We start from the raw sequence: 15,778 nt of genomic DNA on the forward strand, positions 1-15,778 counted from the left end.
AGTGGTGCATCCCTCAGGATTTCATCTCACGATACATCAATGTTGGGAGCAAAAGTAAAAGGAGTTGATACCATATTGATTTTGTGTCATTAGATCTGGCTTCCACTTCGGTGAGAACATTCACTATAACTAGACATTAGGATTTAGACATTTTTAAGTTCAAGCTTCCAATCCTTTCCATTAGAGTCCAAATTTATTGGTGTAAGGGTACAAAGGTGTAACAAGCTCATGATAAAACCAGACACCTGTTTTTACTCAAGCAATCAAGGCCGACTTAGGGGGACTACATCATTTTATTTTGCTGTTCTCTGCAGCCCTTACTTGCAAGGTGTAGGATGCTTGAATTCACCACACAAGGTATTTGCTCCTGGCAGGGATGGTTAGGAATAAACTCACGGTATAATCTCAGGCAAATAAATATGACCATGAGACATCGGAGCAGCAATAGGCCATTCAGCCCATCCAGTCTGCTCTGCTAGTCTAATATGGCTGATCTATTTTTTCCTCTCAACCCCATTCTCTTGCCTTCTCCCCAAAATCTTTGACCCCTCTGCTAATCAAGAACCTATTCTTTAAAAATCTTCTTCAAAAAACACCCACTAACCTGGCAATGAATTCCACAGATTCACCACCCTCTGGCTAATGAAATTCCTCCTCATTTCCATTCTAAACGAGTGCCCTTATATTTCAAGGCTGTGCCCTCTGGTCCTAGACTCTCCCACTAGTGAAAACATCCTCTCCACATCCACTCTACTCAGGCACATCATGCCAGACATACCAATCCTCACAAAAGGTGCTCGCCATGCTGACGTTTCAAACAAATGTCGCAGTGCTTTGCAGTTCCCCTTCATGGAGACTGCCCCCAATTTCCACTTTTCTTTTTTAAAAAATTGTTAGTTGTGACTTTGTTGCACCAGTCAAGGGGAGAGGTGTTCTGTGCTGTGTTTATATTGATGCTCATGCAAAGTGAAGATGACCCAACTCCTCGTACATCAAAGACTGAGCAACATCAAAAGCAGATGTACGCCACTCATCGCCCCTCAAAGAAGGGTCCCGACCCAAAACGTCACCTGTCCATTCCACGTTCTCCAGAGATGCTGCCTGATCCACTGAGTTACTCCAGCGTTTTTGAGTCTTGTGTTGTAAGCCAGCATCTGCTGCTCAATGATTCAATGATGCTTCATTGTCTCGTGCACCGAGCCGCCAGTGGGATGCTTTGTTTTGCGTACAATCTGGTGAAAGCATGCAGCGGACTTTGCCTGGGCAGTACACAAGGGTCACCACCTTCTTGGAGCCGACAAAGGTACAAACCGTTCATCCAACAGTTTTATCTTCTGCTCCCAGCCGTCAACCAGGCCTGCACATATTCGTACTGTTAAATCATGTTTCTTTTTAGATGTTACAGAGCAGAAAATATACATTTTAAGATGGAACCAGCAAAGCGACTTGTCCCTGAAGGAGATATATTATCAATCACTACAATCGTTCCATTCTTTTAAATCTCTGCATCTTTAATCCTTGTGCACGGCCTCATGATGCATAGTACGGTTTGACTGAACAGCACACCCCGAAACAATAATAGAAAATAGGTGCCATTTGGCCCTTCGAGCCAGCACCGCCACTCATTGTGATCATGGCTGATCGTCCCCAATCAATATCCCGTGCCTGCCTTCTCCCCGTATCCCTTGATTCCATTAGCCCCTATAGCTCTATCTAACTCTCTCTTAAATCCATCCAGTGATTTGGCTTCCACTGCCCTCTGTGGCAGAGAATTCCACAAATTCACAACTCTCTGGGTGAAAAAGTTTCTTCTCTCCTCAGTTTTAAATGGCCTCCCCTTTATTCTAAGACTGTGGCCCCTGGTTCTGGACTCGCCCAACATTTGTAACATTTTTCCTGCATCTAGCTTGTCCAGTCCTTTTACAATTTTATATGTTTCTATAAGATCCCCTCTCATCCTTCTAAACTCAGTGAATACAAGCCTAGTCTTTTCAATCTTTCCTCATATGTCAGTCCCACCATCCCAGGGATCAATCTCGTGAACCTACGCTGCACTGCCTCAATTACAAGGATGTCCTTCCTCAAATTAGGAGACCAAAACTGTACACAATACTCCAGATGTGGTCTTACCAGGGCCCTATACAACTGCAGAAGAACCTCTTTACTCCTATACTGAAATCCTCTTGTTATGAAGGCCAACATTCCATTAGCTTTCTTCACTGCCTGCTGTACCTGCACGCCAACTTTCAGTGACTGGTGTACAAGGACACCCAGGTCTCGCTGCACCTCCCCCTTACCTAACCTAACTCCATTGAGATAATAATCTGTCTCCTTGTTTCTGCCGCCAAAGTGGATTTATCTCACATTTATCTATATTATATTGCATCTGCCACACATCGGCCCACTCACTCAACCTGTCCAGGTCACCCTGCAACCTCCTTACATCCTCTTCATAGTTTACACTGCCACCCAGCTTTGTGTCATCCGCAAACTTGCTAGTGTTGCTTCTAATTCCCTCTTCCAAATCATTAATATATATGGTATGTTTCCAAATACACAGGACAAGATGTTAGAAATCCAAAGTGCCAAATGTTAACTTGCTCCCGGTGGTGATGGGAGGCTTATGCACTCACCTATGCTCCTCCGATGTTGAGAAAGGCTAGGCAGACACGTCATTGGGGTTATCAAGTGGGCACCTACTTTCATCGACGTTTCGCTGATTGGACCCACGACGTCTCCAGTAGGCTCAGCAGTGCATTCTGGCGTCCCAGAACCACCCCCCTCTGTAAACAGTTGTGGCCCCAACACCGAGCCATGCAGCACTCCACTCGCCACTGCCTGCCATTCTGAAAAGGACCCGTTTACTCCTACTCTTTGCTTTCTGGCTACAGGTATGTAGGTTAATTGACTGGGTAAATGTTAAAAAAAATTTTTTTTAATTGTCCCTAGTGTGTGTAGGATAGTGTTAATGTGCGGGGATCGCTGGGCGGCACGGACTTGGTGGGCCGAAGGGGCCTGTTTCCGCGCTGTATCTCTAAATCTAAAAAAAAATCTAAAATACCATGCGCTCTCATTTTGCTCACCAATCTCCCGTGCGGGACCTTATCAAAGGCTTTCTGGAAATCTAGATACACTACATCCACTGGCTCCCCTTCATCCATTTTACTTGTCACCAATGAAACCATTAAAACCTCGGGCCTTGAATGAGCAGCAACTAACAGCTAACTGAGGTGAAATGTACTATGGGAGAAAGGTCACGTTACCACAGGGGAGAGATGAATGAAGCACATTTCTCACGAAAGAGCAGAAACAAAATAAGATATTCCACTCAATAATCCCAGCAAAAGGACGTGACATTTCTTCTTACGACAACAGCAATCGTGGTTGATATTTCTACAGACAAATTTAGCATTGCAGCGTCACAGAGAGATGCCAGGCGGAAACAGACCCTTCAACCCATTGATTATGCGCCAAGCATCAAGCCACACTGGCGCTTAACACAAAGTGCTGGAGTAACTCAGTGGGTCGGGCAGCCTCTGTGGACAGACGATGTTTCGGGTCGAGACCCTTCTTCACACTGATTGTAGCAGTGGGGAGAGAGCTGGACAGGAGACCTAATACCTGCGCTATCCCATTTTACCCCCTCCATGCTTCCCCTCAACTAACCACTGCTGCCTCACAGCACCAGAGTTTGCAGGATCGATCCTGACCTCGCTCGGGTGCTGTCTGTGAGGAGTTTGCACGTTCTCCCTGTGACCACGTGGGTTTAGACAATAAACAATAGACAATAGGTGCAGGAGTAGGCCATTCAGCCCTTCGAGCCAGCACCGCCATTCAATGCGATCATGGCTGATCACTCTCAATCAGTACCCCGTTCCTGCCTTCTCCCCATACCCCCTCACTCCGCTATCCTTAAGAGCTCTATCCAGCTCTCTCTTGAAAGCATCCAACGAACTGGCCTCCACTGCCTTCTGAGGCAGAGAATTCCACACCTTCACCACTCTCTGACTGAAAAGGTTCTTCCTCATCTCCGTTCTAAATGGCCTACCCCTTATTCTTAAACTGTGGCCCCTTGTTCTGGACTCCCCCAACATTGGGAACATGTTTCCTGCCTCTAATGTGTCCAATCCCCTAATTATCTTATATGTTTCAATAAGATCCCCCCTCATCCTTCTAAATTCCAGTGTATACAAGCCTAATTGCTCCAGCCTTTCAACATACGACAGTCCCGCCATTCCGGGAATTAACCTAGTGAACCTACGCTGCACGCCCTCAATAGCAAGAATATCCTTCCTCAAATTTGGAGACCAAAACTGCACACAGTACTCCAGGCGCGGTCTCACCAGGGCCCGGTACAACTGTAGAAGGACCTCTTTGCTCCTATACTCAACTCCTCTTGTTTCCTCCGGGTGCACTGGATTCCTCCCACATCTCAAAAAGACATGCGGGTTTGTAGGTTAATTGGCCTCTGTAAATTGCACCGTATGTGTGGTGGGATAACTAGTGTGAATGGGTGATCAATGGTCGGTGTGGACTTGGTGGGCTGAAGGGCCTGTTTCCATGCTGTGTCGCTGAAACAGGAATGGGCTCATCCATATAGAAACAAAGAACTGCAGATGCTGGTTTATACCACAGATAGACCCAAAGTGCAGGAGCTGACTCAGCGGGTCAGGAAGCATCTCTGGAGAAAAAGGATGGGGTGACATTTTGCGTGACCCTTCTTCAGATCAACTCTCCAGAGGTGATGCCTGACCCACTGAGTCACTCCTGCACTTTGTGTCTTTTTGAATAAACCGGCACCTGCAGTTCCTTGTTTCGACATTCAGCATGGGTCTATGGCATTGAATTAGTTTGAAGAATACACAGATTAAAGGAAGTGCTAAATCTCTTCGTATTATTAAATTGTTGATTCAAATATATAAAAAAATATTGATTTTCAGTACTTTTTTGAGAGCAATTGGATCAGAAGCTATGGCAGGAGAAATAAGTCTGAATGTTTTTGATATTTTTGTTTTGATCGACTTGACCTGTGTCTCGTGACTTTGGTTTGGTTCAATGATCAAAACCCCAAGTGATGATGGATTTATCCTTGTTATTCCACATGCAAGAGTCTTATGGGATTTAAGATTTGTTTTTAAGAAAAGCTAAAATATGCATTTTATTTGGTATATTTGTTATACCCTTCACTGAATATCTTCACTGGGTGTTTATCCGTCTGCTTTGATTATGAAATACTGCTAGACACTAGAGAGGAACTAATTCGTCAGAGGAATAGATCGTGTAAATGCACAGAGTTTTTTTGCCCAGAGTAGGGGAATCGAGAACCAGAGGACATAGGTTTAAGGTGAAGGGGAAAAGATTTCGTAAGGACCTGAGGGGCAACATTCTTACACAAAGGGTGGTGCGTGTATGGAACAAGCTGCCAGAGTAAGTAGTTAAGGAAGGGACTATCACAACGTTCAAGAAAAATTTAGACAAGGATAGGATAGGTTTAGAGGGATCTGGTTCAAATGCAGGCAGGTGGGATTGGTGTCCATGGGGCATGTTGGTCAGCATGGGTAAGTTGAGCTGAAGGGCCTGGTTGAATGCTGCATAATTCTATGACTATGGGCAGCACGGTGGCACAGAGATGCTGCTGCACAGCACCAGAGGCCCGGGTTCGATGCTGACTACGGGCGCTGTCTGTACGGAGTTTGTACGTTCTCCCCGTGAACGCGTGGGTTTTCTCCGGGTGCTCCGGTCTCCTCCCACACTTCAAAGACGTACAGGCATGTCGGCTAATTGGCTTGGTGTCATTGTAAACTGTCCCTAGTGTGCAGGATAGCGTACGGGTGCGAGGATCGCTGGTCATGAATAGATAGCAGGCCGCAGAGGAACCCCACACGGTCACAGGGAGAATGTGCAAACTACACACGGGTTGAGGATTGAACTAGGGTGCCTGGCGCTGGGTGGCATCAGCTATACCAGTTGCTCCACATCACCCACCCCATTTCCTTTGGCTCTATCACAAACACACGGCTGAGTGGGCAGTCATAGACCAGCATGGGTCTCTAAGGGAGAGGCAGTGTCACAGTCATACACCATGGAAACAGGCCCTTCGGCCCACTTGCCCATGCCGACTCTCTACGCTAATCCCACCTGCCTGCGTTTGGCCCATGTCCCTCTAAACCTATCCTATCCATGTACCTGTCCAAAAGTTTTTTGAATGATGTTATCGTGCCTGCCTCAACGACTTTCTCTGGCAGCTCATTCCATGTACCCACCACCCGAAGTGTAAAAAAGTTGTCCCTCAGGATCCTTTTAAATCCATCCCCCCTCACTTTAAATTTATGTCCTCTGGTCCTTGATTCCGATCCTTGGAGAACAGGAGGATGAGGAGTGATCTTACCGAGGTGTACAAAATCATGATGGGAATAGATCAGGTAAACACACAGAGTCAATTGCCCAGAGGAGGGGAATCAGGGGAATCGAGAAGCAGAGGACATAGGTTTGAAAGTGAGGGGAGAATGATTTAATAGGAATCTGAGGGGCAACTATTTTACACAAAGGGTGGTGGGTGCATGGAAAGAGTTGCCAGAGGAGGTGGTTGAGGCAGGGACTGTCACAACATTCAACAAACAACTAGACCAAGTGGACCCATTGGGCCCAAACCTCTCCTGCATTGGTGCAGCACCCTCTCCTCCCCCCTCCTCCCCTCCGCTCACCCCTTCCTCTCCCCCTCACTCCATCCCCCTCAACCCCCTTATCCTCTCTCCTCCCCCTCCCTCCCTCCCTCCCTCTCTAGGAGATAGATTTAAACTTTAAAATGTGAATAACTTTAAAAATATAACGCCGATTTCAATGAAACTTCTTCCATTAGCACCAAAGTGGGTGTCGGATGTGGGGAATCTGGGAGTCTGATAGTCTTCCAGACATCCACATCTGCGCCAGGTGTGACGAGATGGGGCTCCTAAGGGACCGTATTAGGAACCTGGAGCGGCAGATTGATGACCTCCGTCTGATCAGGGAGAGTGAGGAGGTTATAGATAGGAGTTACAGAGAGGTGGTCACTCCTAGACCACGGGAGGTAGACAAGTGGGTCACTGTTAGGGGGGGCAAGGAGCAGAGGCAGGGACTAGGGAGTACCCCGGTGGCTGTACCCCTTGGAAATAAGTACTCCTGTTTAAGTACGGTTGGGGGGGACAGCCTACCTGGGGGCAGCGACGGTGCCCGGGCCTCTGGCAAGGAGTCCGGCCCTGTTGCTCAGAAGGGTAGGGAAAGGAAGAGGAGAGCGATAGTAATAGGGGACTCTATAGTGAGGGGGTCAGATAGGCGTTTCTGTGGACGCAGACGGGAGACCCGGATGGTGGTTTGCCTCCCTGGTGCCGGTGTCCGGGATGTGTCTGAGCGTGTCCAGGATATCCTGAAAGGGGAGGGAGAGGAGCCAGAGGTCGTGGTACATATAGGTACCAACAATATAGGTAGGATAAGGGAAGAGGTCCTGAAAGGAGAATTTAGGGGGCTAGGAAGAGAGTTAAAAAAAAGGACTTCCAAAGTAATAATCTCAGGCTTACTGCCTGTGCCACGCGATAGTGAGAATAGGAATGGAGTGAGGTGGAGGATAAATACGTGGCTGAGGAACTGGTGCAGGGAGCAGGGATTCAAGTTTCTGGATCATTGGGACCTCTTCTGGGGGAAGTATGACCTGTACAAAAAGGACGGGTTGCATCTGAACCTGAGGGGAACCAATATCCTGGCGGGGAGATTTGCTAAAATAATTGCGGAGACTTTAAACTAGTACGGTTGGGGGGAGGGACTCAAACACAGATAGCTAACAGGCAGTGTGTGAGGCAGGAGGCAGAAAAGGGAAACACTCAGACCCAATATGTAGGAGAGAAAGAAGGGAAAAGAAATAAACTGAGAATAAGAAATGATGGGTCCCTTAAATGTGTATATTTTAATGCTAGGAGCATTGTAAGAAAGGTGGATGAGCTTAGAGCCTGGATTGACATCTGGAAGTATGATGTTGTGGCGATCAGTGAAACATGGTTGCAGGAGGGTTGCGATTGGCAATTAAATATTCCAGGATTTCATTGTTTCAGATGTGATAGAATCGGAGGGGCAAGAGGTGGGGGTGTTGCATTGCTTGTCAGGGAAGATATCACAGCAGTGCTTTGGCAGGACAGACTAGAAGGCTCGATTAGGGAGGCTGTTTGGGTGGAACTCAGAAATGAGAAAGGTTTAGCAACACTTATAGGGGTGTATTATAGACCGCCAAATAGGGAACGAGAATTGGAAGAGCAAATATGTAAGGAGATAGCAGATATTAGTAGTAAGCACAGAGTAGTGATTGTGGGTGATTTCAATTTTCCGTATATAGACTGGGAATCACATTCTGTTAAAGGGCTGGATGGTTTGGAGTTTGTAAAATGTGTGCAGGATAGTTTTTTGCAGCAATACGTAGAGGTGCCTACCAGAGAAGGGGCAGTGTTGGACCTCCTGTTAGGAAATGAGATGGGTCAGGTGACGGAGGTATGTGTTGAGGAGCACTTTGGGTCTAGTGATCACAATGCCATTAGTTTCAATATCATTATGGAGAAGGTCAAATCTGGACCAAGGGTTGAGATTTTGGATTGGAGAAAGGCTAATTTTGAGGAGATGAGAAAGGATTTAAAAGGAGTGAAATGGAAATTTTTGTTTTATGAAAAGGATATAATAGAGAAATGGAGGATATTTAAAGGTGACATTTTGAGAGTACAGAGTCTTTATGTCCCTGTTCGGTGGAAAGGAAAGAATAATAATTTGAAAGAGCCGTGGTTTTCCAGGGAAATTGGACACTTGTTTCGGAAAAAGAGGGAGATATACAATAAATATAAGCGGCAGGGAGTAAATGAGGTTCTTGAGGAATATAAAGAATGTAAAAGGAATCTTAAGAAGGAAATTAGAAAAGCGAAAAAAAGATATGAGGCTGCTTTGGCAAGTAATGTAAAAGTAAACCTCAAGGGGTTCTACAGATATGTCAATAGCAAAAGGATAGTGAGGGATAAAATTGGTCCATTAGAGAGTCAGAGTGGACAGCTATGTGCTGAGCCGGAAGAAATGGGGGAGATATTAAACAATTTCTTTTCTTCGGTATTTACCGAGGAGAAGGATATTGAATTATGTGAGATAAGCGAAACAAGTAGAGTAGTGATGGAAATTAGGAGGATTAAAGAAGAGGAGGTACGGACACTTTTGAAAAATATAAAAGTGGATAAGTCTCCAGGTCCTGATAGGATATTCCCTAGGACATTGAGGGAAGTTAGTGCAGAAATAGCAGGGGCTATGACGGAAATATTTCAAACGTCATTAGAAACGGGGATGGTGCCGGAAGATTGGCGCATTGCGCATGTTGTGCCTTTGTTTAAAAAAGGTTCTAAAAGTAAACCTAGCAATTATAGACCTATTAGTTTGACGTCTGTGGTGGGAAAATTAATGGAAAAGATACTTAGGGACAATATATATAATTATTTGGATAATCAAGGCCTGATTAGAAACAGTCAACATGGATTTGTGCCTGGGAGGTCATGTTTGACTAATCTTCTTGAATTTTTTGAGGAGGTTACCAGGGAAATTGATAAGGGCAAGGCTGTGGATGTTGTCTATATGGACTTCAGTAAGGCATTTGACAAGGTTCCACATGGAAGGTTGATTAAGAAGGTTAAATCGTTGGGTATTAATAGTGAGGTTGCAAGGTGGATTCAACAATGGCTGAATGGGAGATACCAGAGGGTAACGGTTGACAATTGTATGTCAGGTTGGAGGCCAGTGTCTAGTGGAGTACCCCAAGGATCTGTGTTGGGTCCACTGTTGTTTGTCATTTACATTAATGATCTGGATGATGGTGTGGCAAATTGGATTAGTAAATATGCAGATGATACTAAGATAGGTGGTGTAGTTGATAGTGAGGTAGATTTTCAAAGTCTACAGAGAGACTTGGGCCTTTTGGAAGGGTGGGCTGAAAGATGGCAGATGGAGTTTAATGCTGATAAGTGTGAGGTGCTGCATTTTGGTAGGACAAATCAAAATAGGACGTACAGGGTAAATGGTAGGGAATTGAGGAATGCAGTGGAACAGAGGGATCTGGGAATAACTGTGCATTGTTCCCTGAAGGTGGAATCTCATGTGGATAGGGTGGTGAAGAAGGCGTTTGGTATGCTTGCCTTTATAAATCAGAGCATCGAGTATAGAAGTTGGGATGTAATGTTAAAATTTTACAGGGCATTGGTGAGGCCGAATCTGGAGTATGGTGTGCAGTTCTGGTCGCCAAATTATAGGAAGGATGTCGACAAAATGGAGAGGGTACAGAGGAGATTTACTAGAATGTTGCCTGGGTTTCAGCACTTAGGCTACAGAGAGAGGTTGAACAGGTTGGGTCTTTATTCTTTGGAGCGTAGAAGGTTGAGGGGGGACTTGATAGAGGTTTTTAAAATTTTGAGAGGAACGGACAGAGTTGACGTGGGTAGGCTTTTCCCTTTGAGAGTGGGGAAGATTCCAACAAGGGGACATAGCTTCAGAATTGAGGGACAAAGGTTTAGGGGTAACATGAGGGGGAACTTCTTTACTCAGAGGGTGGTGGCTGTATGGAATGGGCTTCCGGTGGAAGTGGTGGAGGCTGGCTCGATTTTATTATTTAAGAGTAAATTGGATAGGTATATGGATAGGAGGGGATTAGAGGGTTATGGTCTGAGTGCAGGTAGATGAGACTAGGTCAGGGAGAATGGTCGGCGTGGACTGGTAGGGCCGGACAGGCCTGTTTCCATGCTGTAGTTTTTATATGGTTATATGGTTATATGGTTTGTAAGGTGGGCCTAAAATTGTTGCACTGTCGTGTACTGTTTTGGCTGTAGTTCAGGAACAAACAAACAAACAAACAAACTAGAGTTTTAGTATATAGATTAGACAGGTACATGGATAGGACAGGTCTGGAGGGATCTGGGTCAAATGTGGGCAGGTGAGACCACTGTAGATGGGGGCATGTTGGCCGGTGTGGGCAAGTTTGGCTGAAGGGCCTGTTTCCACGCTGAGTCAATCTATGACTGAAAGGTGACTTTTTTTTTACAGAAATGGTGGTGATTGTATGGAAAGCAATCTCCAGTACTAAGTATATTTCCGAGTATATTTCTAAAAACTAGTGACGGACATTTATTACAAGCCCACCGACTCGCACAGCTATCTGGACTACACTTCTTCCCACCCGGTCCCCTGCAAAAAGTCTATCCCCTACTCCCAATTCCTCCGTCTACGCCGCATCTGCGCCCGGGATGAGGTGTTTCACACTAGGGCTTCCGAGTATATTTCTAATTGCAACCGCACGAGATGCAACACCTGTCCCTTTACCTCCCCCCTCAACTCCATCAAAGGACCCAAACATTCTTTCCAGGTGAGACAGAGGTTCACCTGCACCTCCTCCAACCTCATCTATTGCATCCGCTGCTCTAGATGTCAACTTATCTATATCGGCGAAACCAAGCGCAGGCTCGGCGATCGCTTCGCTGAACACCTGCGCTCGGTCCGCATTAACGCAACTGATCTCCCGGTGGCCCAGCACTTTAACTCCCCCTCCCATTCCCAGTCTGACCTCTCTGTCATGGGCCTCCTCCAGTGCCATGGTGAGGCCCACCGGAAGTTGGAGGAGCAGCACCTCATATTTCGCCTGGGCAGTTTGCGGCCCGGTGGTATGAACGTTGACTTCTCCAACTTCAGATAGCTCCTCTGTCCCTCCCTTCCCCTCCTCCTTCCCAGATCTCCCTCTATCTTCCGGTCTCCACCTGTATCCTTCCTTTGTCCCACCCCCGACATCAGTCTGAAGAAGGGTCTCGACCCGAAACGTCACCCATTCCTTCTCTCCCGAGATGCTGCCTGACCTGCTGAGTTACTCCAGCATTTTGTGAATAAATCGATTTGTACCAGCATCTGCAGTTATTTTCTTATACTCCAGTACTAAGGGTCAACTGCGTGATCACAAATGTCAAATATACGCCCTGCCACCCTTGTTTTCCACAAGTCCACTGCAAAACTGCACAACAATTCCAACGTAACAGCGATTGAAAGTCAGTTTTATTTGAGGCAAGTAGTTTTGAGACCTGCTTTGCCAGGGCTTAGCAAAACACATCTCAAATATTAACAGGCATTAAATTGTCACGAGAATCTTGTAAATGCCTGCAAGTAAAATATGATTCCAGCTTTTCATCGCTGTAGTCATTACGTGAACAGTCACATTCCCCTGAAAACAATTTTTCATTCTTGTCGCCACTTTGACCCCCTACATAGAAGTCGTTCGTACTGGTTCATGGGGAATTTAGATCATTATAATATCTAACAAGACATATTTTTAACTTTAGCAGCTGTTGTTTGAAATAAGCAATCTACGGTAACACACTGAAGGACGCGAAACGCTGGAGTAATTCAGCGGGTCAGGCAGCATCTGGGGAGATACATAGATTTGGGTCGAGACCCTCCTTTGTGTATCAATCAGCATCGGCAGTTCCTTGTTTCTACTCTTTACATCAGATACAATACAATACAATACAATACAATATATCTTTATTGTCATTGTACCCAGGGGTACAACGAGATTGGGAATGCGCCTCCCATACGATGCAATAATTTAATTAATTTAGACAACAGCAACCCAACGAAACAATTGTAACAGTAAGATCACTTTACATCAGATCAATCTTGCTAGTCTCTTGACTTGAAGTTCAATTAAACATGTTTTTTGGTGTGATTCCAACGGATGTTAGATCTAGTCACCGTCAAAGATTAATCAAAAGCAAATTGGTGTGTTATTAATTTTCATCCAAATTAAAATCAACTCCTGACATTTTACGACATGGTAACCAGAGTCTTCATAGGTGGGACGAGGGAAGGGGGGGGGGGAGAAGGGGGGGGGGAAGGTGAGGGGAGAGAGTGGGGGGGGAGAGTGGGGGAGAGAGGGAGGAGGGTGGAGAGGAGGGGAGAGAGGAGGGGGAGAGTGAGGGGAGAGAGTGGGGGAGAGAGTGGGGAGAGAGGGAGGAGGGGGAGAGAGAGGGAGAGAGGGGGAGAGAGTGGGGAGAGGGGGAGAAAGAGAGGGAGAGAGGGGGGAGAGAGGAGGGGAAAGAGGAGGGGGAGAGTGAGGGGAGAGAGTGGGGGAGAGAGGGGGGAGAGGGGGGGAGAGAGTGGGGAGAGAGGTGGGGGGAGAGAGGGGGAAAGAGGGGGGAGAGAGGGGGAGAGAGAGGGGGGAGAGAGATGGGGAGAGAGGAGGGGAGAGAGGGGGGAGGGGGAGGAGAGAGGGGGAGGAGGAGGGAGTGGAGGGTGACAGGAGAGGGGAAGGGGAGAGCGGGGGAAGGGAAGGGCAAGGGTGAGGGTCTTGGAGAGGGAGGGGGAGAGGTAGGGGAAAAGCGAGGGGTAGAGGAAGGGGGAGAGGGAGGGAGAGGGGGAGAGGGAGTGGGAGAGAGAGAGGGTAGGGGAGGGAGAGATGGAGAGGGAGGGGAGGGGGAGAACAACACGACACTCTGGTTTATGAGAGGAACGTTCAGTAGTTTGATAATAATGGGGACAAATATGTTCCTGAGTATGGTATTACTTGCTTTCAAGATTTTGTATCTTCTGCCCCATGTGAGGGGGGAGAAGAGGGAATGACCGGGGTGGGACAAGTCTTTGATTATGTTGGCTGTTTTCCAGAGACAGCGGGAGATGGCGCAGCGGTAGAGTTGCTGCCTTACAGCGCTTGCAGCGCCGGAGTCCCGGGTTCGATCCCGACTAGGGGCGCCGTCTGTACGGATTTTGTACGTTCTCCCCGTGACCTGCGTGGGTTTCCTCCGAGATCTTCGGTTTCCTCCCACACTCCAAAGACGTGCAGGTTTGTAGGTTAATTGGCTTGGTAAATGTAAAACATTGCCCTCGGCGCGTGTCGGATAGTGTGTTAATGTGCGGGGATCGCTGGTCGGCGCGGGCCCGGTGGACTGAAGGGGCCTGTTTCTCTAGATTAAACTAAAGTGCAGATGGGGGTCGATGGTGGGGGAAGGCAGGTGTGTTGGGTTTGTACAGAGGCTCGTGATGGGCACACGGACTTCCACGAGGGAAGTCTCACTGTTGAATGAGTGTGGGCGTGAAACATTGCTCGCCCTGCCCAACGTGTGCCAGCTTGATCAATGCGTGGTGAGGTTCAGAGGTCCTTGATGCATTGTGTACAATGGTCAGTCTGGAGCACACAAGCTCACAAACGACATTTGTTCTGCAGAGCCGAGATGCTCAGAGGGAAATTGATTTTGTGAAGAGGTCAGAGCGCCAAATCAGGAAATACAAAGATGTTGTAGCAAGCCATTTAGGTAATTGGAACAAGACTTATTTATTGATGTGTTGTGAACGGTGTCGGAGTGAGCAATGGTGTCTGTCAGCTGGACTCGCTCGACTGACGACTCGTCTATTGTTATTGTGGTTAAGGATGGGCAGTGAAGAGGGTCACATGATTGACATTGGCGGCACATTGGCGCAGCGGGAGCGTGGCTGCCTCATCGCGCCAGAGACCCGGGTGCTGTCTGTGTGGAGTTTGCACGTTCTCCCTGTGACTGCGCCCACGACACGGGGAGGCCATTTAGAACTGAGATGAGGAAAAACCTTTTCAGTCAGAGAGTTGTGAATCTGTGGAATTCTCTGCCTCAGAAGGCAGTGGAGGCCAATTCTCTGAATGCATTCAAGAGTGAGCTCTAGATAGAGCTCTTAAGGATAGCGGAGTCAGGGGGTATGGGGAGAAGGCAGGAACGGGGTACTGATTGAGAATGATCAGCCATGATCACATTGAATGGCGGTGCTGGCTCGAAGGGCCGAATGGCCTACTCCGGCACCTATTGTCTATTGAGTGCTCCGGTTTCCTCCCACATCCCAAAGACGAGCCGGTTTGTAGGTTAATCATTCACACTGCCCTGTTTTATTTTCAGTTTGGAGGAGAGAGGCGAAGAAAGTCAACCTCACCTTGAGTTTCTCCATGATTAGAGCTTAGAGGTCGGAGACACAGCATGGAAACAGGCCCTTCGGCCCACTCAATCCATACTGGCCAGTGATCACCCTGTATGCTAGTTCTACCCTACACACTGGGGATCATTTACAGAAGCCAATTAACCTACAAACCTGCACGTCTTTGGAATGTGGGAGGAAACCAGAGCACCTGGAGAAAACCCGCGTGGTCACAGGGAGAACGTACAAACTCCGTACAGACGTACAAAATATGTTGTAATCTGTAACTACTGACTCTGGCTGTCAGTTGTTTGCTGACTGCAATTACCATAAGTTCACAAGGCCTAGGACCGAATTAGATCATTCGGCCCATCAAGTCTACTACGCCATTGAATCACAGCTGATCTATCACTCCCTCTCAACCCCATTCTCCTGTCTTCTCCCCATAACCCCTGATACCCGTACTAATCAAGAATCTCTGCCTTAAAAATATCCAATGACTTGGCCTCCACAGCTTTCTGTGGCAATTAATTCCTCAGATTCATCACCCTCTGACAAAATAAATTCCTCCTCATCTCCTTTCTAGAGATATGTCCTCTAATTCTGAGGCTTTGACCTCTGGGCCTAGATTCTCCCACTAGTGGAAATATTCTCTCCACATCCACTCTATCCAGGCCTTTCACTATTTGGTACGTTTCAATGAGGTCCAGCTTCATTCTTCTAAACTCCAGCGAGTACAGGCCCAGTGTCGTCAAACGCTCATCAAATGTTAACCCACACATTCCGGGAATCATTCTCGTAAACCTCCTCTGGACCCTCTCCA

This window comes from Rhinoraja longicauda, chromosome 11 (genome assembly GCF_053455715.1).
Source record: "Rhinoraja longicauda isolate Sanriku21f chromosome 11, sRhiLon1.1, whole genome shotgun sequence".
Taxonomy (NCBI): domain Eukaryota; kingdom Metazoa; phylum Chordata; class Chondrichthyes; order Rajiformes; family Arhynchobatidae; genus Rhinoraja; species Rhinoraja longicauda.